Source organism: Malaya genurostris, chromosome 3 (genome assembly GCF_030247185.1).
Source record: "Malaya genurostris strain Urasoe2022 chromosome 3, Malgen_1.1, whole genome shotgun sequence".
Classification (NCBI taxonomy): domain Eukaryota; kingdom Metazoa; phylum Arthropoda; class Insecta; order Diptera; family Culicidae; genus Malaya; species Malaya genurostris.
Window position 1 is genome coordinate 234,176,346 of NC_080572.1, and position 24,559 is coordinate 234,200,904.

General features: G+C 39.9%; 1 protein-coding gene across 7 annotated transcripts in view; it reads left to right on the plus strand.

The window, feature by feature from the left end:
* LOC131435377 (basic-leucine zipper transcription factor A) overlaps positions 1-24,559 on the plus strand; it is a 57,537-nt gene that overhangs the window by 22,225 nt on the left and 10,753 nt on the right. The window lies entirely within an intron of this gene.

Here is a 24,559-nt window from a genome sequence, read left to right on the forward strand (position 1 = left end):
ATTCATTTAGTAAGCAATAATTTTGATACCCAATTAAGCACGTGGATCGAAATGAAGAATCACATGGATCAAGTATGCATGTGAAATATCCCACAAAACAACTTGTTGTGCGCCAAACAATTTTTTCAACGATCTATCAGGTGTACAACTTTGCTTCCGCCGTTTTCCGATAGGTGGCTGTACCGGCTGAGGCTGGTTAAAATACGTAGATGATAATGCCTTTAAAGTGAGTGTGTACAGTGCCTAACGAATTGTCATCGCCGTTTCAGTTACAGTTGTTCTTGTTTTCGTATTATTCACGCTCGAAAATGTCTGTTTATGAGCCCAATTCTCGCCATTTGCGGGAAGTTCTACTTTTCTGTTACAATTCGAAAATAAATGCAACTGAAGCGCATCGAATGCTTTCAGAAACTTACGGTGATGCTGCTCTGAGTAAAAGAAGGTGTCGGGAGTGGTTTCAACGTTTTAAAAATGGTGATTTCGATATCGAAGACTAACATGATGGTGGAAGAGAAAAAACCTTCAAAGATGAATAACAATTTACTACGAGCTCTTAAAACCGGGTAAAACCATCACAGGAGATCGCTACCGAACGCATCTGATGCGCTTTAGTCGCGCGCTAAAAGAAAAGCGGCCACAGTATCAAGAGCGACATGGCAAAGTCATCCTCCAACAGGACAATGCTCGGCCTCACGTCGCAAAAGTGGTCAAAAAGTACCTGGAAACGCTGAAATGAAAGTCTTACCCGGCCCACCGTATTCCCCAGATGTCGCCCCTTCTGACTTCCAGCTATTCCGTTCGATGGCACACGGCCTGGCAGATCAACATTTTCAATCCTTCGAAGAGTTGGAAAAATGGATTGCTTCATGGATAGCGTCAAAAAAGGACTCCTTTTTTCGAGCCGGGACCCGAAAATTTCCGGAAAGATGGGAGAAAGTTGTCGCTAGCGACGGGCAATACATTGAAGAATAATAATACAAAGCTTTAAAATTTGGAAAAAAAACGGCGGAAGCAAAGTTGTTTACCTAATAGTATTCTTCGACGGCCAAACACCAAGCGTCTCGTTTGCGCGTCAAACTACTATCGTAAATCTAGCAAACATTGACGATTTTCTCTGTTTCACCATTAAGGTGAAATGTAGCATCATAAAATGCGCGCAAAATTTTATCCGCTTCAGTTGAACGAACCGTCGCACAAAGCGTACCAAGAAAAACGGACACATAGAAACAAGAACTTTTTTTCAATGATTGAGCGCAGTGGGCTTACCTCTCGTTATATTGTCTTGTAAAAGAGACTGGACGTAATGGGTTTTGAATTCTTCACACTTTGAAGCATGGATTCTCCTGCAAAAGAGCGATTGAAGACTAGAGAACATTCAAGTATTTTCGATATCTTTTCCAGTCGTTCACCTGGCCCTTCCCGCCGATATTTGATTACATTATTGGAATACATTCCAATTATAACTCATAGTTTTATCATGCCATGCAGTTAAAATTAACTAGTGAATTTGTTCTCAAGCACATATTTGGGGCACGAAATTGAATATAAAGTTATTTCGTAGTTCCTTATTATTCAATCGATTTTGGAAGCAAAATCAAGCGTTGATTCAATATATTCATAATAATTGAAAAACCAATGAATTAAAATAAGTTTTCCATGCTGACTGGCTCGAAGCTGACCCTCAATGTTTATCACTTTATTTGTATATCAGGTTAATGAACGACAATACTTGGCTTGTATTCATTTCATTCAGTAGATTGTCAATGTTGAAGTTTTAGTTTTGCCATAAAAATTGCTAGAATCTAAAATAATACCTGTTTTACGATATTACACAGCCAAGCATTATTGCTTCAGCAACATCAATGCATTGAACTCAACAGAGTTGGACATTATTAGCATTAAAAATGACAGCTACTTAGAAAATAAACGATTTCTTACAATATCCATTTTATTGTATTCAACTCGTTTTTATTTCAACACAAAACCCAATATTGCATAAATTCGCGTCATTACTTGATATGTAATTTTTGCTCACGATGTAATGCCACCGGGCCCACCGTGCATTTCTCACACCACCTCAATACGAAACAGCAGCGCGCAAGCAATAAAAAAAATGCAGAAAAATTTATGTAAACTTTTTCAATTTTCGGTTGTTTAGCTAAAATTTTATAATTTTGAGTTGCATTTTCAGATTCTTTGTGAAATTCTGCTACAAACACTACTTTTCAGTTCTAAAATCATCCCTTGGGACGGAACAGTGACCGTTTATACATTTCAAAAACCAATTACGGCTCGGCAAAGCAAAATTTCAAAATTCTAAGAATACTTAGTTCTGATAAATTTGATTTCAAAAACTTAAGTGTTTTTGGTTTTTCGAAAATCGGTCTAGTTTTTGAATAATTGATCAAAAACGCGATTTTCGCATTACGCTACATTTCACCTTAAGGGCAGAGGCCAGTAGGTCGCGTAAAACCACGTGGCTCGCTGTGCGTATTACATCTCTCTCCATGCTCTCTCGTTAATGTGCAAAATGACTCACGATGTGGCCGGGTGACCAAGAAAGTTTTGATATTTTCGGTATCTTTATCCAATAAAGCTATCGCTTGTTTGGCAGCCTTGCTGAGCCGATTTTATTTCTCTCTTATTTTTCGTTACGTTACCAGGAAACTGGAGCAGAAAAAATGACGCAAGCAAAGAAATCGACTTACCTTCACAAAAATAACATTCACTTCATTTTTATCGCGACAATATTTTTTTATACACTAATCGCATCTAAATTAAATTATCTAAACATTGTCAGGATAGATTTTTGATCCATACTTTTGAAGGCGAGATATTCAATGAACAAGTTGAAAGACGGCGTTTTCAGCTATGCAATCCGTCCTTCAGAAAAAAGACTTCCCCGACCGCTAATGTCAATGAATCATCCTGAAATTTTCACAGAATAATCTAAACTAATTTTCTAAGAGATTGTCCGTTGGGTTTTTTGATATTCGTCACTGTTTCTGAGAGAATCAGATTTGAAGCGTGAAAATAGCCTTCTAAATCACCCTAAAACACATTGGCCTCAGACCTTAAGTGATGGCATAAAATTATCAACCCTATTATTCCTGAACCAGAAGTCGGATCCGGATGTAATTCTGGAATTCCGCACAAGACCACAGAACCTTCCATTTAACTCTAAGTTTGTGAAAATCAGTCAAACCATCGCTGAAAAAAGTAAATGAGATAGAATTGAGAAAATATGACCACTATTTGCTGTTCCTTCGGAATCGGAAACTGAGAACCAGGATAGCCGAAATCAGTTTGTTTGTACGTCTACTGATAATGACTATTGAACGGAGTAGTTTTGGGGTCAGGTTAGATTTTTTTTGTTTCGCCCCTCTAAGTGAAGGTATCAAAGTTTCTACACACTTCACCCCATAATTCCGGAACCATAAGTCGGATCCAAAATAAATTCAGAAGTTTTGTATGGGACCACAAGACCGAGCATAGTGCAAAAAAAAGTTACACGTTGAACTGAGTCGAATGGTATATGACACTCGGCCTTCCGGGCCTCGGTTTCAAAGTCGGTATTCACAGTGATTGCATAACCTTTCTATATGAGAAATGCAAAAATAATCACAAAGTATGTTATAAAGCTAGTCAATTTAGCTTGACTATCATACGCAGAAGTAACATGAGCGCACGATATCGCTACGCCATTTCAAACGCACCATTCAAACGCTGCGCCTGCTGTGTGTTTAAGACATGCTGACAATGTTGCGCTCCTGTTACTTCTATATAATGAAATTATGCTAAATAGCGTTTTATTGGGTTTTATTTGAATATTTAAATGCATTGAAAATATCGCAGTCATTATTTCTTAGTTGCGAATTTATTCAGTAGAGATTTTTTTTTACTTTTAAAAACATAATGATTAAATCTTGCACGAATCACTTCGGTGTCGAACTGAAGTGTAGTGGAATTTCAGCATCGAAAAATCTTCTTCCTTTCGATTATATCCTAAGCGATATTTTCGTGGGTGAAAATTCGTCATCAAGTTTCGCTGACACAAAAAAGCACTTGTGAACTCCGAGGTTCAGAATTTTGTGGATGCTTGTTTTTAAGGAAGAAAATCTCGGATTTTTTCAGTCACTGAGTTTTTTTTAGAAAACCTCATAAACTAATTATTTTACGATAATGAAATTAACTTTTTTTGATCATGATTTTCCCGTTGATTTATTAAAAAAATATTGGAGTTATGGTTTCCGAAGCGTGTGCTTCAAATCTAACCGCTAAACCAGATAAGATTTTCTGTTCCAGTATTATAAGATGATAAATGGAAAACTGGATGTAGTGATTAAAATTTTTTATTAGAATTTGTATCAATAAGTCATATGAACGATTATGAGAAAGGCAACACTACACCACCAGGTTCATTAAAACAGGATTTTTTCATGACAGTACTCAATCTCACACGACTAATAAAGTTCCTGGGACGTTAAAGGTACTCTACTGGGAAGTTGTATTGTATATCATTTATTTATACCCGGCTTTAACCTGTAGTGGTCTTTCACCGGGTAACTGGGAAGTTCTGAATCATGCGGCTCTACTGGTGGAACGAACAAATTGCAACCCTTCGAGCGACCTGCTTAAGGGCCAGGAGAAGAATGCCGGAGATTACCGGAGACAAGAGCAGTAAGGAACGAAGCGTTAAAAAGCAGCTAAGCTTGCTTTGAACAAGGCTATTCGCGTAAGCAAAAAAGCCTGCTTCGAAAACCTTTGTCAGTGCGCCAACTCCGGGGTGATGCCTGCAGGATGGTTATGGCAAATACGAGAGGAGCACTAGCAGCCCCTGAACGTAGTCCGGTGAAGCTGAAGGAGATCAAAAGGGTCCTCGTCTCTCACCACGACACGTTCCCGTGGCCGCGAGCATCGCTACCAACAAACGATGTTGGCTGAGTGACGAACGAAGAGTTGTTGTCAGCGACACTAAAACCCGTCGTCATATAGACCAATCTGCCTGATCGACACCACAGGGAAGCTCCTGGACAGAATCTTCCTGAACAGGCTTGCTTCGTTCATAGAGAAGGCGGGTGTACTATCTAACGAACAACACGGGTGGATGCCACCGCGGAGGTCGCTATTCAACCCAAGCGGTGTTGAATTCGTTACAGCGCGGTAGTAACGCTTGACGTCCAAAACGCGTTCAATAGTGCTTGTTGGGCGGATATCACTGACTCCCTACTTCGACTGGGAGTACCAGAAGGGCTGTACAAGATTCTGGTTTTAGAACCGGGTATTGCTCTGCGAGACCGCGGAAGGCTTACGCAGCACTTCTATCACGGCTGGAGTACCAGAGGGATCACTCATGGGCCCGCTCCTGTGGAATATAATGTACGACGGTGAACTGAGGTTGAGGCTCCCCCCGGGCGTCAAGATAGTCGAGTTCGCGGACGATATCACACTAGCAGTTTACGAAAAATTCATCGAAGAGGTCAAACTGAGCGCATCACACTCGATCAGCATGGTGGAGGGCTGGTTGCGTAGTAGGAAACTGCAACTAGCGCATCATAAAACAAAGATGATGGTGGTAAACAACAGAAAACTAAAGCAAGAGGCATCGGCACATGCTGGCGATTGCATGATCCCCTGCAAGAGATCACTGAAGCAATTGGGTGGGATGCTTGACGACAAGCTCAGTTTCGGCAAGTACGTTGAATATGCCTGTAAGCGTGCTTCAATGACGATTGCTCGCCAGTGCGTTCCAGCAAACGCAGTCCGATATGGACGTCGGCACTCCGTGCGGAACGCAAGGCACAATTGCTGGAAAGCACGCACAGACTCATGTGTCTTCGCGTGATCAGTGCGTACCGTACGTACCGTAGACGCAGTCTGCGTGGTGGCGTGCATGATGTCTATTGGACTGTTCATCAAGGAGGACGTGGAGTGCTACGACATACGGAGGGACAGGAACGCCACTAGGACTACCAACGTAGCCTCTCTACATTGGCTCATTCCAATAGTCTCCGGATGGATCGACAGACCTCACGGCGAAGTAAACTTTGGCCTGGCGCAGTTCACGTGACACAGGTCACGGTTGTTTTAGGTGGTACCTAGACAGGTTCGGCCACGCGGCATCTCATGCTTACCCTGGCTGCTCAAAAGAGCTTGAGGCGGAAAAACACGTCATATTTGCCTGATACAAAGGTCTACTGGATATATGTGGGAGAGAAACTACACCAGAGAACCTAGCCACAGTGTGGAGAACTGAAACACAGTGTCGACCGCGACCTCCCAGATCGCGAGCATTTTGCAGCGGAAGTGAAGCGCAGAACAACAGGCAGCCGCGATCGCCGGCCGCTAAAGAGGGACCAGTGAACAAGCGTCGGCTCAGGAGTTTTTCCTTTGTCGGTGTAGTCTAAATCCTTTGCCGGGGTTTAGATGAGTCGATTGCGACGCAGCCCCGGTATGGATCGTCGGAGCGCCAGTGAACCGGACTCATTGGAGCAACCCAGGCATCCTGCCGATCGATCTGTTCACTCGGAGTCGTCGGGGCGCCAGAAAACCGGAAGCCATGCTCCAACCGGAATCACCGGATCGACCTCGGCACTCATTCGAGTGTCCCGTATGGCGAAACACGAGATTCGGTGTCGGGAGAAACTCTTTCGTCGGGGAGCTCTTCGTCGGCGTAGTCTAGAACCTTCGACGGGGATTAGATGAGTAGACGGCGACGTAACTCCGGTATGGATCGTCGGGGCGCCAGTGAAACGGAAGTCATCCTCCAACCGGAATCACTGGACCGACCCACGCAGCCGTTCCGAACCGTTTACGGGTTTTGGGAGTGTCGGTCCATCGTCGAGGAACTTTTCCGTCGGTGTAGGTTAAATCCATCGTCGAGAATTAGCCGAGTAGTTCGTAACGTAGACCAGTCCTGGGTCGTCGAGGCGCCAGCAAACCTGAAGTCCTGCTCCAACCGGAATCACCGGACCGACCTCGACATCTTCCTGGTCGATCCCCTGGAGTGAAACAAGTGGCTCAAAGTCGAGAGATAAATGGTCCAAAAGTAGGAGAGAACGATGCATAAGGCCGGGAAGGGTGCTTTGAGCACCGATAGCCTTCCACTCCGAAGTAAAACCTAACGGTAGTTCCGGGAAGGTAGGGTTGGAGTTCCAAGGTGTTTTAGTGAGTAGTTCCAATTATACATTGGTAGTCCTGTGGAGTAGGAGTCCCACACTCTGTGCGTAAATGCCTTTCACTTTGTAAAAAAATACACAATGCGGCTTACTCTTAAGAGTTATCCTTTTCTGATCGAAGATTTTTAGGAAAATAGAGTTCAATACATGGATCGTCGTATAGATAGAGTATCGATAGCCACATATAGAACTCTGATACAATACAATATTCACATTAATTTTCCTACGTTTTAGCTTCAGGTTTGTAACAGCTTTACCCTTCAATTTCTAACCAGTCACTTCTCACCGGTACAACCAATTGAAGTAAAGCAACACAAGCTATCGGTCGATGTAAAATCAAAATGAAAAATTGATCAAATCATCAACCGACAAGAGAGTGTGGTTCTGGTATGAAATTTTAAAATCGATTTAATACCGCCTCGGACGGCAAGAACAGTCAATAAACCATCAACCGAAGCTTCTCCGCCACCGCCGCCACCACCACGACCACTATCCTTCAGTCGTGTGTTGTTTATTAGAAAATTGAAGTACCTCACCATCATAACAGGACCAGAATATGACGTGTCGAATGCGAAGGTCAGTGCCATACAGTGCCGACAATTAATATTAATGGGCACTTGTCTGTGCAGGTGAACAATCGACGGCATGCTCAAATTCGATCCATCACTTTCTTCCAATCCCGTCTAGAAATTCTATAATAATTCTTGCCAAGCCAAAATAAAAACACCCTAATAACTAGAATTGAAGAACCTCAAAAGCCGCTGCGGGCCTCTGCCCGCATGGTGCAACCATCATTGTTTGGCGTGTTATCCTTGAAACGTCACGGCAAAGTAGTGAATTCGGTTAACATACGTGTAGTAAACCGATGTGGTCTGCAATTTCCTCCCGGTCGGCTTTTACATACCGCATCAGATTTACTCAGCCTTGAACGCGTCATCGCTGGTCGACATTCGCTTTGATTCGAACTCCGAATCTGACCCCACCTATGGTCAAAGATCCGGCCGGGACCGGGACGAGGGCTTCTAATAAGTAGCGAAATACAACAGGAGCATTAACAAGCAAATTGTTGCAACAAAAATAAACGAAGCGAAAACAAGACATTCAATTGAAATGCAAATTGATTGTACTTTCACGCTAGTAGTTTAAGGATGATGGGGCGAAAACTTCGAGGAGGCATGCTTCGTTCGGCATTGTTGGTATGTCGTGAGAAGGAGGCGTTATCATGTTTATAGTTTTACCATTTTTTATCCAGGTCATATTGGCGGATTAGAAAAGTGGTTTCCACATGTTAGTGAGCGGTGGATTATTAATAAAAAAAACGTTTACTTCTGTTGACATTGATTTTGTTGATAAGCTGCAATAATGTACAGTTATTATTATCATTCAAAAAATGGCAAAAGCTATGATCAAATATTCTACTCTCAGTATAGCTTAACAGATCGGCTGAAAAGTTCGTATCGTTTATATGAGAGGGCGCCACTAGAATTAAATCCATACTATTTTCAGTTAGTACCAACCTTCAAAAGATACGTGTATAAATTTGACAGCTGTCTGATTATTAGTTTGTGAGATATTGCATTTTGAGTGAAGCTACTTTTGTTATTATGAAAAAAATGGAAAAAAAGGAATTTAGTGTGTTGATGAAACACTACTTTTTGATGAAAAAAAGTGCCGCCGATACCAAAAAATGGCTTGATGAGTGTTATCCAGACTCTGCGCCGGGTGAAGCAACAATTCGTAAGTGGTTTGCAAAATTTCGTACTGGTCGTATGAGCACCGAAGACGATGAACGCAGTGGACGTCCAAAAGAGGCTGTTACCGATGAAAACGTGAAAAAAATCCACAAAATGATTTTCAATGACCGTAAAGTGAAGTTGATCGAGATAGCTGACACCCTAAAGATATCAAAGGAACGTGTTGAACATATTATTCACGAATATTTGAATATGAGAAAGCTTTGTGCAAAATGGGTGCCGCGTGAGCTCACAATCGATCAAAAACAACAACGAATTGATGATTCTAAGCAGTGTTTGGAGCGGTTATATCGAAATAAAACCGATTTTTTCGTCGATATATAACAATGGACGAAACATGGCTCCATCACTTCACTCCGGAGTCCAATCGACAGTCAGCTGAGTGGACTGCACGCGATGAATCGAGCCCAAAGCGTGGAAAGACTCAACAATCGGCCGGTAAGGTTATGGCGTCTGTATTTTGGGATTCGCATGGTATAATTTTCATCGACTACCTTGAAAAGGGAAAAAACCATCAACAGTGACTATTATATAGCGTTATTAGAGCGTTTGAAGGACGAAATTTCAAAAAAACGGCCTCATTTGAAGAAGAAAAAAGTTTTGTTTCATCAAGACAATGCACCGTGTCACAAGTCGATGAAAACCATGCAGAAATTGAACGAATTGGGCTTCGAATTGCTCCCTCATCCACCGTATTCTCCAGATTTGGCCCCCAGTGACTTTTTCCTGTTCTCAGACCTCAAGAGAATGCTCGCTGGTAAAAAATTCAGAAGCAATGAAGAGGTAATCGCTGAAACTGAGGCCTATTTTGAGGCAAAGGACAAATCGTACTACAAAAATGGTATCGAAAAGTTGGAAGATCGCTATAATCGCTGTATCGCCTCTGATGGCAATTATGTTGAATAATAAAAACGAATTTTGGCAAAAAAATGTGTGTTTCTATTAAACGATACGAACTTTTCAGCCGAACTGTTATACCACTATCGGTTCAGCTTCGGGTTGGAAGAACCGGGGTTTCTGTCTTTTCCTGGTAGCTCATCCTAAGAATAATGTTCCCCAAACTTATTAAATATGTTTCCAACACTGGCATGATGAATTCCAAACCGCTTCGCCAATTTTCGCATAGTAACACCCTTCTCACTTAGCCATGTGTCCAGAACTTTAATTTCCACTTCCTTTTCAATACGCGACATTTTGAAAACGCAGAATTTCAACCACACAAACAAGTAAAGACCTAGACTGTCTTTTGAAAAGGACTAGACTTCTTTTTTACCATTTTTTTTTTGCAAAAGAATATAGTCGAAAAATGACGAATCCTACAAAAAATTGTTGTGCTAGTGATGTTCACAAAATTAGTTAAATGTTCAAATGAATATTCTGAAAAAAAAACTACAAATCGAACCGTACACTGGAAAACCGATCGTAAAAATTTGAGGCCGAATTGCAAAAAAAAAGACAATTCTTTATTTGAATGAAGTTGTCCCAGCGTAGATAGTTATGTTCTCTGTCAGCCTTCCATATATAGCAAGATGGTTATTTTGTAAGGAAAAAAGTTTCAGTTTGGACAACAAAAATTTTTGTTAGTAAACCTTTTATTTTCCTAAAGTTAGAGACGTCCATCTCTTCTGTGTGGCGGAGAGCGAGTGAAATTTCTCCCCTCGCACTGACAACATCATCGAGAGCTCTTTTCATTTTCACAAATGCACCACTGCTCTATACAGTGTGCACGCATCATGAGAGCGCATGTTTATCTTCTTTCACATCTAGCACCTCAAGTTCTCTGAGGTGGACATAGATATTTCCATTGAAGTGTACACGTCGGTGTGAACTCTGGTATATGGTTCGCACAAGAGAAGCGTGGAGCAAAATACAATTTATCGTTGAATTTTCGGTTTTCCGTACTGCTATAACGATTTTCATTGCAAGGACAGCTCTACTTTCTAGAAATTAATAAAAATTACAAAAGTGTTCGCCCACCAGTGCACACTTGGGTGTATTCAGGCGATTCATACGAAGAGAATGTGATTCACTCGCACTAACATCTCTAGCCGCAAGTGCACACTCAAAATTTGCCTCTTCGACACTGAACACAAGTGCGCATTCCTTTTTGTGCAGTGTTCACCGGCTGCATCCTCAGTGTAGGCATGAAACTTACACGTTGGTGTATCACTCTAGTGAAATGCCATCACTGCTTAAATGCACTCATATTGCAATGTATGAACGGATGGAAGGGAACATAGTCACCTATATCGGGACAAAATTTTATCAAAATCGTAAATACGATTGTTTGTAAATCGATTTAAAATTTTTACAGTTAGTTTGTTTTTAGTGTAGGTATCAGGAATCAAAACTAATGAGCTTAAGTGGCGCGTTCCCCTAGTTATTTGGAGATTTGTGTCCTGCCGTAGCTTCTCATCATTTTCCTGATGGGAAAAGAAAGGATAAAAGGATCATGGAAAGGAATAGGAGAATGAGTAAGGTGGGAAAACAGCACAGAGCATAAAGACACGATTCGTTTTGCATCTTCATATTAGAAGCTAACTTTTTATTTCAGTGTAGGACTCAATAAGGATTTTTTTTCAGTATTTTATTCAAAAATTTGACTGATACTATTTTTTAGTAGTTTCAACTTGGTTGCATAATGCCGAATTTTGAAAGTGATTGAAAATTATTTCCTTGTGAGATTGCAATATTAAAATGAGTATTGGTGTACTCGGTAAGAGCTTTACTGCACTCAAACACAACATTTCCAAATATTTCAAACATTTTCGTTAGAAAGAATTTGTTAAGTCTGAACACCTAGACACGGTCATTCCTGTCGAAGCTGACAACAGTGTGGATTATCTATGTAAGTATCATGATAAACTGTAATGAAAATGTTCAACGACCCCTGAGTCTAGCATAAAATTACGGCATATTGCGCAGTACCTTTCACCAGGATAGTCGCGCTTTAGTCCACGTACGTTGGCACTTTCGTGCAGAGTAAACCGGAAAACATCGTCATGACATGATTTTTCCGAGCTACTTCTGGTCACAAAAACTTTTGAAGGCAAACCGAACTGGGAAAAACAAATTAGCAAAATATCCCGACAACATTCAACTTCCGTCGAAAAGTTTCTCGCTAATGGGCATTCTGCGGAAATATAGTATAAACACAGTGATAGTCGGTTAGCTTTGGCTATTTTTGTTTTGTTTTCACTGGTACCGTACAAACATGAAAAAAGTATCTTCACTATGGGAGCAGGTTTGTCGGGGAGCAGAGAAACAAAAGTTTTCGATTTGGTATGTAGATGTCTTTGCTAGTTGTTCGCTGGATCATCGCACAAAATGACATGATTTCCTACATTGAAAAGTCACTGGAGTCACTGCCATTAGACGGCAAAAAAATTTGATAAATGTCGTTCAACTTTTGCGGTTTACTCGCGTCACGGATCGAAACTCGTATGTTTCCATGCCAGTAATGCCTTGCTTGGCTACTTTGGTCGATGATTTTCGTCGAAAAATTAAACGAATCACGGGACTATTCTCTTTTATTTCGATGTTCAATCATACACTAATAAGCTAGACAGAAAGTTGTTGTGGTGTCAGATTACAGATCGCCTGCCACACCAAGTATGTCTTGGCAAATTATTCTATCTTATTTTGCCGAAGCATCTCAGGAACATCCAGATGACACTTGTCGAAGACAAAAACTGCAATCCGGGGTGTTCGCTTTAATGCACGTTTCGTCATCCATTACACTGCATTTCGGTTGTACCATCGATCCTTCCCTACTGGTAGACATGAAGTCTGGCCCGTTTCATTGTCTGCTGGGCGAACTAGACGGAAGAATTTACCTGCTTTGTCACGTCTTGATTGTGCTCACCAAACTGTTTCGCGATTCGTCTGTGGAACGGATCGGGATTTCCCACGACCGCACCGAAGCACATTTTAGTCTAGACACTTGCTTGCTTGGGAGCCATCTTGCACACGTAAACATTACACTCTGAATTAGTTTTACCCAAAATTTCATGCTCTACACACTTTAAAAAATCCCTGTGATTTTACATCTTGTGAGATGCACATAAATGGAGCGTCGCAGTTCACGCAAATTCACGTGGAAGAACATTTAATATTGTGTCTAAAACTCCATGACATGAAATTCGTTGAAATAAAAAAAGAACACTGATAGCAACCGCCGCGACTTGAACCGAGAATCATTGGATCACAAGTACCTCTGTTAATCGACTGAGCCAAAGAAGCATGCATCTGCTTGGCTTTTATCAGGTGCATTTAAATTCATACATTCGTACCTGCTATCAGAACGCGAGTTACAGTCGAAACCAGTAAAATTCAAGCTCATCTAACATTAAGTTATTATAAATAAAATTTTCCGTCGTTTGACAGATTAGGTCCTTATGAATTACATCGTATGAGGAATTAAGTCACTTGTATTATTCAAATTTTTTTGGTGTGTACTTAAAACGAATAGAAAAGTTGTACATAGAAGAAAGTGTGTGCATTATTTTTCGAGTGCAATCTTTATCACAGGTTTGTCAGGTGAACTACTCCATAATCTTACAATTACTCTCATGCACACACCTAGAATGTGCAGTTGAATGCAATTTTCTTACATCTTTCTTCACATTCGAACTACAGAATGAAACAGTTCTGTGATCGGTCAAGCCATCCATGAGAAAACTATACGAGGTCTGTTTAAAAAAGTACCCGGAATTCTCATTTTTCTAAAAAAATATTTATTTATTCGTCTACATCTATATGGTCCCCTTCAAAGTAATCCCCCCTAGATAAAATACACTTATGCCAGCATTTTTTCCAGTCTTCGAAACACCCCTGATAGTCACTTTTTGTAATGCTCTGTAGCACTCTCAGCGATTCTGCCTTTATCTCTTCAATCGATGAAAAACGCTGTCCTTTCATGGGTCTCTTCAACTTTGGGAACAGGAAAAAATCACACGGAGCGATATCTGGTGAATAAGGAGATTGGGGCATGATTAAAGTCTTGTTTTTAGCCAAAAAATCACGAATAAGCAACGATGAATTTTGCTGCCACTCGTTTCATGGCCAAAACATTTGAAAAAATATGATGGCATGAGCCAACTGATATGCCAACTTCATCAGCAACTTCTCTAATAGTGATTCGGCGATCATCCATAATCATTTTTTCCACTTTTCCCACATTTTCATCGATTATTGACGTGCTGGGTCGACCGGAGCGTTCGTCGTCTTCAACGTCTTCGCGGCCATCTTGGAAACGTTTATACCACTCGTAAACACTTGTTTTTTTCATAGCAGACTCATCGTAGGCTCTCTGTAACATTTCGCACACTTGGTTACACTTTATTTCATTTTTCACGCAAAATTTAATACAAATTCTTTGACTCTTCAATTCAAAAATCGCCGAGCTCAAAAAAACACGTCTACACCAGCCGCTACAAGACAGAATGTAAACAATGAATACAGCTGAAAATTTCACCATACATTAGGGACATATGTACCAACACAATAAAAAAAAATTTTGACCACCGGACTCTCCAGACGCGCGCAATTAAAAAATTCCGGGAACTTTTTGAACAGACCTCGTATAACGGTATAATCTAAGTCGGTTCGTATGGCCATCAACTAACATGACGTACAAACTCTGCTAGTTTTTATTATATTTTTGAAGACTTTAAACATCGTATTTTAAACGTTCGATTTTAGCATCGTATTTTAAACGACGGTGTACATTTTTGTTGAATTTATAGTAGGTCCATAAGACCTTTAATTTGACCCTAAGATTGGAAGTTCTGCAATCTCTTAGAAAAGTGAGTTAGATCCATTTTTGAGCATATGACTATTATCTCCCATCGTTAATCGAAAACCGTGAAACAGTGTGCAATATTTAACACTTTTTACCATATAACTAGAAGTCAGATCCGAAGGAAGTTCAGGAATTCCATATGGGACCACTAGACCTTTCATTTGAATCCTAGTTTGTCGAAATCGGTCCGAAAAAAAAGTTATATTATTTGACATACACACACAGACATTGCTCAGCTCGACGAACTGAGTCAAATTTTTCAAGCGATTGTCGATTTTTCAAGTGATTGGATAGCATAACAAAATATATTACTACTAGTAATCGAAAATAAGCTATCCACAAATTTTTCTTTCAAATTATGATAAAAAAATATGACATTTTATTCAAACTAAAAATTGTTCCTTTATTGTACGAGGTTAAACTTAAGCATAAGAAAAATCGGATGAAATTTAAGTTATTCCTCCGCGAATTTTCGATCTTTTGATCGAACGCTCTTCATTAAGTTCCGGACAAGTGTTGCATCGCATTTTTGGACGCTTGAGCCCAAATTTTTTTGAACTCCTGCATGTTCCCAGCTGCCTTACCAGTCTTCTTGAAGACCCCAGTAACGTTCGATGGGTCGAAGCTGAGGGCAATTTGGAGGATTGATATTTTACTCAACGAAATTTATACCATTTTCCGCAAGCCAATTGAGAGTGGTTTTGGCATAGTAAGCCGACGCTAAATCCGGCCAAAACAGTGGAGGTGTACTATGCTTCTTTTATAAAGGCAGCAATCTCTTCTGGAGACACTCAGATCGAAAGATTTCTTCATGTATAGTTCCGGTAGTGTATAAAATGGTTGACTTCAAACCACAGGAACATATTGCCAGTACCTTTGGACTGAATTTCTTCACTTGAATCGACCTGTCCGCATCGCTCACATCCTCCCCAACGATGACAGTAAAGTATTGTGGAACTGGAAGGATTTTTGAGTCCTCCTTTACATAAGTCTCGGACACATCCAGACACAGCAAACGACGCGAATACAATTTCCGGGCCCTTGTTGCTGGTCGCTTCTTCTGTTCTACACTTTGTTTAGAGATTTTCTGCTTCTTGTAGGTCTTCAGGTGATTTCGCCTCTCGATACGCTGGATCATTCCGACACTCGTTCCTGCCCTTTTGCTAAATCACGTATTGATATTGATTTGTTCTTCATGATTAGAGATACCACTTTCTGGTCTATAAAAGGAAATTCCTAAAAGCACTCCACCACACGGAGAGTCTCTATCGAGAAGTATAATGTTAAAGTCATTTAAATTTAAAGGTATGTTTGAAGTAAGCCATGTTTCGCACAAAGCAAATACATCACATTTTCGACTATGCAATAAAACTTTGAATGAATCAAGTCTTGTCATGATGCTTCGACAATTCCACTGCATGACAGTGATTGAAACATTTGCGGCGGATGATAAATTATCCATCAAATGATACAAACCCTGAGAGAATTGGCAATTGAGCTGATTCATCAGAGTCAGATTCCTCTGGCTCTAGATTTAAAAAAGAGTTTTCTGTTTCTAAAAGAGGGGGGGGGCGGCGTCAATGACAGTTTTAAGCATTTCTGCATATGTGCGCTTAGACCGTGTTTTTAAAGAAAGCTTCATTTTGTCTTTGTGCAACTTTAATGCAGCGCATACTGAAAGATCATGAGGACTCTCTCCACATTTAATACATTTTTCACCTTTACTGCAATCATTATCGTTCACCTTCACACTTAATACATTTCGGCTTATTTGTATATTTGTATAATTTCATCTGACATTTGTTTAGAGATGGGCAACTAGTTCTTTTGAAAGAATGAATGAGCAGTAGTTCGAGAACGGTAATTCCTCTGTTTAAAATCCCAGGACCGTTTTGTCGTGAATACGACTTACTTTACTATGGGGCGCCTTTTCAAAATTTACCCTCTGAGAGAGTGATAAGTTTTTGATCGTGAATATCTCTTATTGTATCTAATGAATCAACATAATTCTTGCTAGATGCCATCGGAAATATGATCACAATTTTATGATAAAATGTTCAGTTGTGTGACATAATCTCAAATAGCTCAAAATTAAACTTTTCTGAAATGTTTGGTATAAACGAGTATCAAAGAGGATAATTCATAAGGCGCGTTTGCCTTTCTCGTATTTTGAAAGCTCATAGTTCAGTGATCTGTGGAAGGATTTATATAATCTAACTACCAGTAGAATCGAAAATTTTCAACTTGAACGTGTATTGCAACAACATTGAAATTTTTCAATAGTACACTATTGAAAAATCTGTTTGATTTAACCCATGACAGCACCAGCCAATCAGAACGCGAGATGTCTGCATCTATACAAGAGCATCCATATAAAAGTTGAGTGGTTCATTTTTCCTACCATTTTCTGAGCAACTGTTCCCTAAACAAGACACACACGAGAACAACATCGAGGACCTGTCGTCTCACTGTTTGCCGTTCTGCGAACAGGAAAAGGAATTTTGGCAAAGGGGCAGTCCGTACACCGCTGCCAGTTGCAGGTATAAAATGAAATGTGATGTGTGAAATAGCGTCATTTAAGTTAAAGCAGCTACTCTGAACGTACGAGACACCGTCAGCACGATGGCACCGAAAACCGGTAGAAAGGCAGCCAAAAAGTCCAGCAAGACCCATTCAAAGCACTTTTCAGTGCTTTTCAGACAATTCAAAGCACTTTTCAGTGCTGAAGATCATCATAAACAACTAGTTGAGTTTTGTCGCTTTCCTACCATTTTCTGAGCAACTGTTGCCGAAACAAGACACACAAGAGAACCATCTCAGATCTAAGTGCAGATCTTGTTGATTAAGGCAATTCAAGGCACTTTTAGTGCCACAGATAATCATTAAGAGTTAATTAAACTTTCAATATTTCATACCAAAAGATTCATCAAGATGGAAGTTAAAATAATTTGCGCCGTCACTAACACATTCAATTACGAACGGTAATGCGAAAGTGGAAGTGATGATGTTGAATACATCTTTATACTAGTATACAAATATGCCGTGCGAAACAGAGTTGCCACGTATACAATTCAATATGTATTTTTGTCGTGAATACTTTCGTATGCGGCCGCAAAACAAAAATGAACAAATTGTTAGAACAAAGGTTTCTACTTGATTTGCGCATTCTACATTCCAGGCGTATCAGAACTGGCTAAACCTAAAGCAATCTTAAATCTTTATCACAGTGATGTGGTCGTCCTGAAAAGGACGGGGCTTTTATTCAACTCCTCGTCGTTACGGATGGCCAGCTGCAGATGGCGAGGAATGATTTTCGTTTTCTTGTTGTCACGGGCAGCGTTACCGGCTAATTCCAACACTTCGGCAGCCAAGTACTCCATCACTGCCGCCAGACAGACCGATACACCAGCACCGACACGCTCGGCGTGGTTCCCCTTCCGAGGCAAACGATGGATTCTGCCGCCAACTGGGAACTGCAGACCAGCACGGTTTGAGCGGCACTTTGCCTTGCCCCTAACTGTTCCTCCTGTGTGCGAACAAACAATTAAAAATTAAAATCTAAACCTATCTATCGCTAATCACTACGTGGCAATTGTTAAGTAAATGTTTATGAAACACGGTTGACGACACATTAAAAGCGAATAGTTGAGAGAACTCGTTGAACCGCAGGTTTAGGCGCATGAGTAACGTTGGACTATCAATGTCGCCCAAAAGTAGTTTGGCAACGAAAGTTGGTTGAGCAGTTATGCGTCGTACCTCCAATGGCTCGAGGTTCAAAAAACGGCAGCGGTATTCGTAACCATGTTGACGATGAAACCAAGTTGACGGTTTGCTTTGACCAACATATCGTCATAGTGCAATCTAAAAGTAATTTCACGATCTAGCGTGACACCAAGGTCTTTAATACATTCCACTCGTGCCATGGACCTTTCTGAGATTTCATAGCCATACAAGATAGGATCAGTTTTCCGGTAGAAAGATATGACGCAGCATTTCTCGATACTCAGGTACAAACAATTTTTTTGCACACCAATCTACGAACTTTTGTATCATATGTTGTAGTTCAAGACAATCCGCGAGACGCTTGATAACCTTCAGGAATTTTGCATCGCCTACAGTGATACATCGTTCATGAAAATCGAAAACAGCAACGGACCAAGATTGCTGCCTTGCGGAACTCCAGAAAAATTCGAAAAAAAAACTTCTGATGTTGAAGAACCGATTTTAACGCGTACAGAACGGCTTGTCAGATACGATCTAAACCACTCCACACTCATCGTTGTGACACCCAGTAGTTGAAGCTTCGACAGAAGTATTTTGTGATCTACTCGATCAAATACCGCTTTAAGATCCATATACGCTGTAGCAATTTGCCATCCAGAGTCCATGGTCTGCATACATTTTGAGGTGAATGTCATAAGATTCGATGCATCCGAACGTTACGGGTAAAATCCGTGCTGTTCGTTATCTATGTAGGTTCTGCTACTAGCATATCGTTCACGATAATTTCGAACAGCTTCGAACATGCACACAAAGACGTAATACCGCGATAGTTGGAAATGTCACGTTTATCGCCTTTATGGTGAACCGGAAGCATATAGAACTTCCATCGTGAAGGAAACTCGCTTTGTAGAGTTGAAAGGTTAAACAATTACGGTATTGGATACCTGAGTGCTTTTGCGCAACGTTTCAACACAGATGAAGGAATACCACAAGGACCAGCAGCGAACGAGAGCATTAAGTTTCGCATTGCTGTCTCAACTATTTGTTCAGTTATGAGCTTATGAGAGGAATATGGAAGTTATTAACTCGTCTATTTGAATCTGTGTTGCAGAATTATCATGAAATGCATTCTTGATGTGATGCTCAAAAAAATCACACTTTTCCTTCTCGTGGCTGTTTGATTTCCAAAAAAAAAACATCGAGTGCGGAAGACCAGTCTCTCTTCTTTTTGAATTCACAAAAGACCAAAAAAGTTCAGGGTTTCGAGTCCAGTACGTCTTAAGGAGTGTATCGAAAAGTAGTTAGCAACATTGATTATTTAATAAAAAAGCGAAAAGATCATATTTTGACATCAGTTTTCGATATATTGTAGAAAAATTACATTTTTTGCATTTCACTGATTATATTGAAGAACACCACCTAGTTTCTGTGAAACGCTCACACTTTGGACTTTCTTCATTAAATTCTGCACAGTTACTTTGTGACTTCCCTGGTGGCAGGTGTCCAGTTTTTTTTAACTCTTGCATGTTTTGGGACGTTGTACCTTCCTTCCGAAAGTGCCGCTTGACAATTGCCCAATACCTTTCAATTGGCCAAGGTCCGGCCACTTCGGTGGGTTGATGTCCTTTTCCACGAATTGTACATTATTTTTTGACAACCACTGTAGAACGGAGTTGGCGGAGTGGGCTGAAGCTAAATCCAGCCAGAAGAGAGGAGGAGCCTTATGCTTTCTGCCATGGATCCTTATGTGGCAGCATTCTCTTCTTCAAACAATATTCCTCGTACACCTTGGCGTTAATTGTGCCCTTCGTGAAGAAAATCGACGACCGCAAACCACAGGTACAAATTGCTTGCCAGACCAACACCTTCTACCCAAACTTTTCCATCGTCACCGTGGTGTCAGCGTCGTCCAGGTCCTGGTATACCGATTTCGTATAATATTGCGGTCCAGGCAGCGCTCGAGAGTCTTTCTTGGCGTAGCTTTCGTCGTCGATCAGGATGCATCCGTCTTTCTTCTGTACAATCCGGTTATACAGTTTTCGCGCTGTTGTTTTGGCCTGAACTTGCTGTACCAGGGACTTTTTCGGCACCTTCTGTTTCTGGTACGTTTTCAAGGAGTTCCGAACTTTGATCCGTTGAATCATCCCGATGCTGGTGTTGAACTGCTTGGCCAAATTCCGCGTCGACGCCGATGGGTTTTTCCTGATGTACTCAACCACTTTTAAGTCCCGGCCGGGCTGGCTAGGACCCGTTTTCCTACCGGATCGGGGCAAATCCTTCATGGAAAGGGTCTTACCGAACTTCTCGATAGTATTTTTGACACTGCTGTGGTGCACTTTCACCCGTTTTGCAATTTCGTTGTACGTTACACCACTTTCTGAGCACCAAGTGTTCAGAATTTTCTTTCGCGTTTCCGGATCAATTCGACTCATCATTGAATCGATTGCGCAGCTGTTATTGACATTTAAACAAACATGTCACCGCAAAACACGCTGCACTCCTTATATAGCGCCGTTATAGGAACATATTGTAACGGCGGTATTGACTAGAAGCGATGTTTAGTTGTTGTTTGAAATAGGAAGATCGAAAACTTCAAAACTATTACTATGTACAGTAAGTAGCTGTGTGGCCGAATTTTTTGCAGTTCGTGCAGCTCATAGCATTTGCTATGAAAAGCCGAACAGGAAGGCGAACTCTAATGATGTGGACATAGCTAGGCAAGACAGATCCAGCGAATGTCACTCGAAACGAATCTGAAGGTCGATAAGTCTTCTTTCCTCCTTCGAAAGATACTGTTGTAATGTGATGATGCAGGCACGCACTTAAAGGGGGCGGAATCAAAAATGGAAACAAAAAAAAGTTTGATGAATTCTATAGGGCTATTGATCCTGCAGATTACACCGTGAGATAGTGGTTTTTAAAGTATCGTGATGGTCTAAACATCACTTTTTACATAAAATGGAGGTTGAAACCGGGGCAAAAAACGATAATAATAATCATAATACATAAAATTGTACTGGATGACTGGAAAGGTTCTGCAGATAAATAGATATCCTGCCGTTGGATCCCGCACATGCTGATTTAAAACTAAAAAGACGAACGCAAGCGCATTTCGAATACATGTTTGGCTGGGTCCATTGTTATACACAAGAGAAAAGAACGATTACCCAACAATGGACTGAAGTCGGCACGGCTGCTTTCAAGCGGCACGAGTGCCTTAAAGGAGGCTCAATGGGTCGGAAAAAAGCACCTTCATCTGATTTGGCTTCCTCGAACTACTGTAGGAATTTTAGACCACTACTTCCGGAACCTGAAGTCGAAACCAGTATAGCCAAAGTAAGTTGGTATGGTCATCAACTTTGCCATGACCTACAAATTGAGTAACAGTTTGAGATATTAGGTACTGAAAATTCTGCATTTCTGGAACCAGAAGCCGGATTCGGATGGAAGCTTTCATTTGGATCCATTCTATCATGCGCAGGCCCGTACCCAAGATTTCATTTCGGGAGGGGCCCATTACTGAAGATTGTTTATGTACCTAATTCTCGATGTACCTTTTACGGCTGTTTTTAACATACACTTTAAATTTTTCACTGGAACTGAAATTGTATTACATTTCATTACGTTTACTGTCTTGTTATTTCTGTAACACATGTCTGAGATATTCTAAATAATTATATGTTTTTGATTTCGGGAGGGGCCAGGGCCCCTCGGGCCCTCCCTCTGGGTACGTGACTGATCATGCGTGAAAATTGGCCTAGTCATCTCAGGTCACTACTTCGGAACCGAAAACCTGAAACCGATGAAGCCAAGTGTGTTTTATAATCAGCTAACAAGACCTTGAAATTGAAACAGTTTTGAACCTAGTGGATTTTTCTATTTTTGTTGCATTGCACTATGGTCCGAAACGGGAAATTAGCGTGACAAAAATATTTTCACTATTAAATATTAGTTTCTTGTAGTTGGTGTCTTCACAAAAGTTGTTTGTAATCAGATGGCGCTCCTTTTGATGAAAAATGTTACTAGGGTGGCCCCCCTTTAGATTGAAATCTGAAATCGAGCTTTCTTAATTGAACTCAAAAATGATTTTGTTGTACAATAAAGTTGTAGGAAATTTTATTTTGAGCAACTTTGCTGAGAAAAAAAAAATGTGAAATGTTCTACGGAAAAGTTGTCTTTAGAAGAGTTGTTGTACTAATCATTACGCACAATTTTGTTCAACCAAGCTTTTTCATATGAGATACCAGTAAAAAGTTATGATTGTTTTTTCATCAAAAACTAGTCAAGCTTCAAATATCAATATTCATTAGATGCCAGATCGATAAAAATGTATCCTATGCGGTTCTTGAATGATCATAATATAAGTAAATATTTAAGAGAAAATTGGGAGAGTGTTATTTTTTAACTTATTTAAATTAGTTCTAAAAATATCTTCAAAAAACTCAAAAACTTTGCATAACTCTTAAACGCCTTAACGTATCAACATACTTCCTTCAGCAAAATAATAGTATCAAATTAGTTCTACAAGTGTTCCATACATTGCCCTTTCGAGAAATGAGACACACAAAAACTACAGCCGAAAATATTTAATTTAATTAATTTATTACCAAAATAACTTTATTACCAAAATAACTACTTCAATTGATTTTGAGCAGCTGAGGATTAGAGATACTGTGTAATATGGTTATTTCGAACTAGTTGGCCATGATAAACCTATGAACAGAAATTTTCATAATCTCGACAACCATTTCAACAAGTTGGTGCAAGTTGGTAAAATGCAAATATTTTTATCCACATCGTGCCGCGACGCCTGTGACACTGGCCCTTCTTTTTCATCCACTTGTGTACCGTAAAAACCGGAAAACGACGCACAATGAGTTTTGGTTCGAATAAATACATTCTACTAATTTCAACAAACTAATGATTTTGTTGGGTTTCAGGAAGTGCTTTGACTTACAAAAAAATCTATTTTCGGCTGTAGTTTTTGTATGCCTCATTTCTCGAATGAAGAATGTATGGAACATTTGTAAAACTAATTTGATACTGATACTATACTATTTTGCTGAATGAAAAATGTTGATACGTTAAGGCGTTTAAGAGTTATGCAATGTTTTTGAGTTTTTTGAAGGTATTTTTAAAACTAATTTAAATAAGTTAAAAAAATAACACCCTCCCAATTTTCTCTTAAGTTTTTACTTATATTATGACCTTTCAGGAACCGCATAGGATACATTTTTATCGATCTGGCATCTAATGAATATTGATATTTGAAGCTTGATTAGTTTTTGATGTAAAAATAATCATAACTTTTTACTGGTAGCTCATATGAAAAATCTTGGTGGAACAAAATTATGCGCAATGTTTAGTACAACAACTCTTCTGAAGACAACTTTTCCGTATAACGTTTCACAAAAAAGTCAATCAAATGAAAAGCTAGAGAGGTGCTTTTCTCAGCAAAGTTGCTCAAAATAAAATTTCCTACAACTTTATTGTACAACAAAATCATTTCTGAGTTCAATTACGAAAGTTAGATTTTAGATTTCAATCTAAATGAGGACCACCCTAGTAACATTTTTCATCAAAAGGAGCGCCATTTGATTACAAACAACTTTTGTGAAGACACCAACTACAAAAAACTAATATTTAATTGTGAAAATATTTTTGTCACGCTAATTTCCCGTTTCGGACCACTGTGTATTGTTACTTCTAATGACGAACACACATCACTCTGTATCTACGGACCTAGAAGTTGAGTCTCAAATAAATTAAATGTCGTATGGAATAATAACACCTTTCATTTGAACATAGTTGTAAAATATTATTTTATATCACTTTCCCTACTGGCTATTTCGGATCGTTCTCACTAGCGAAACACACTGGTTGAAAGTTTATTACTGAAAGAGGACCTGCCTCTGTTTATTGATGTTTTTATATTGTGTATTGATCGACTTTTCGATCAATACACACTAATCACAATACGTGCAATTAGATTTGATTTTTTCGAACATGTAATCAACAAGGTGGACACATTTAGAGAAGTGTTACATAACAATAGTTTCATACTGGAATAGGCCAAGCAACATCTGAGAAATCAGTGTGAT